General features: G+C 36.6%; 1 protein-coding gene across 1 annotated transcript in view; it reads right to left on the bottom strand.

Annotated features, from left to right (window-relative positions):
- LOC128250527 (receptor-type guanylate cyclase Gyc76C-like) overlaps positions 1–2022 on the bottom strand; it is a 272689-nt gene that overhangs the window by 15295 nt on the left and 255372 nt on the right. The window lies entirely within an intron of this gene.

The raw sequence follows: 2022 nt of genomic DNA, 5'->3' as shown, positions 1-2022 counted from the left end.
TATATATATATATATATATATATATATATATATGTATAGGCAGTTTGATCAATAAGTATCCGAACTGTTGCCATAATAACGAAGGTAAAGCAGGTAGCGAAAAGCCGCTTGGCAATTATTGACCTGCAACGTTACTGTGCATATGCACTTAGTTTTAAGGTTTTTACTTCTCTTTCGCTGTTTACAGCAGTGCTTGGAAGGAACGTGTGTAACATGTGATCGTCGCATTCACCGTCACAGAGGAAGTTGCCATGGCGATACCTTCTCAGTGACCGACGCATAGTTGCAGAAAGTGTATGAGCCTTTGCCAAGATGGCCGAAAAATGTCGATACTGACCAACGTTCTGGAAGACCCACAACCAGCAGAACTGAACGAAAACATCGCAGATGTGCGTCTGCTTTGAGGGGAAATCGTCGAATCGCCATCCGTGAGCTATCAGAGGATGTGCAGACTAGTTACAGTTCAGTTCCGTCTATTATGACTGAATATTTGAGTATGAGACCCGTGTCTGTCAAGTTTGTGCCATAAATGCTTTCAGCTGACCTAAAAGGCACTCGGGTTTGAGGTGCACAAGATCTCCTTAATTGTGTCGAGAACAATGAAAACATTTTGAAAACTTTGCGTAGGCCTCTGAGCAGAGCAGGTATCCCCAAGCATTTGGCAACATTTGATGCAGATTCCCTGCTCAGCTTTCTCTGTCATAGTCAATGCGACGACCTCACGCTACACACATTTCTTTCAAGAATTGCTGTAAATAAATAATTTTTTTGTCAAACATACCTAGTCCGGGATCCTTTTGAGTACTGGGGTCGATATAATCGACTATGCTCCTCCCCCAAATTTTCAATCATTCTACCTATAGTGGAAAAGATTATCATCATCATCATCATCATCATCATCATCATCATCGTCGTCGTCGTTGTCATTGTTGTTGTTATTATTATTATTATTATTATTATTATTATTATTATTATTATTATTATTATTATTATTATTATCATTATCATTTTGGTTTGGTTCAGGTTTGGTATTATCCCTTGTAGGATTTATGAGATTGGAGGTTACTATCCACAAGTTTCCAGCAGTCTTCAAGTGCTGAGCACCCTCCTGGTAATCCTTGCTGTACCAAAGAGACAAACTTTTCGTACGAGGTCTACCGGGCATTCTATTTCAATCTCCTCCAACCATTTGTCTGTATCTTGGCTCACTGTTCCCAACGCAACAATTATTATTGGCACGAACTTTAGTCTTCTTCTTCTTCTTCTTCTTCTTCTTCTTCTTCTTCTTCTTCTTCTTCTTCTTCTTCTTCTTCTTCTTCTTCTTCTTCTTCTTATTATTATTATTATTATTATTATTATTATTATTATTATTATTATTATTATTATTATTATTATTATTATTATTACAATTAAGGTATGAAAGAATATATATCACTGAATGACTATTACGTTTTCCTGCATGGAACGAACTACAGTCGCAGAAGACTTCGATGATTGATGAACAAAATTGACAGCAGAGAAAGAAATATAGGAATGGTAAATTAGGAACTTCCCAAAGGGTAAGAGCCAAGCAAAATTGAGCGCGAATTAGCTCATCAAGGCCATTAATCTTAATCTTAATCTAATGATTCTTACTTATACAGGATCAAACAGTAGACTATTCTTGGTGGCTCTGTAGAATTTTCCAGAGACAAATGGCTTCTATCAAAAGACATTGAAATATAACATGGTTAACTTAACCAAGGAGAGTCCAGTAATTTCATTATATAAATAGTCCAGTGATGGTGGCCCGATATGAACAATGAGCCTCACCTCAACTAACCCCTACCCCCGATAAATAGTCCAATAACTTAACTTTTAACGTTAAACCATTTTCGATGGACATTATTTTATAAATTTTATAGGTGCAGGCGTGGATGTAGAGTAAGAAGCTTGCTTTCTAACCACAAGGTTTTGGGTTCAGTCTCAATGCGTGGTATCTTGGCCGACTGTATATATATATATATATATATATATATATAT

This window comes from Octopus bimaculoides, chromosome 22, assembly GCF_001194135.2.
Source record: "Octopus bimaculoides isolate UCB-OBI-ISO-001 chromosome 22, ASM119413v2, whole genome shotgun sequence".
Classification (NCBI taxonomy): domain Eukaryota; kingdom Metazoa; phylum Mollusca; class Cephalopoda; order Octopoda; family Octopodidae; genus Octopus; species Octopus bimaculoides.
The sequence above is the reverse complement of the archived record's forward strand: the minus strand, read 5'-3'. Positions and strand labels throughout refer to the sequence as shown.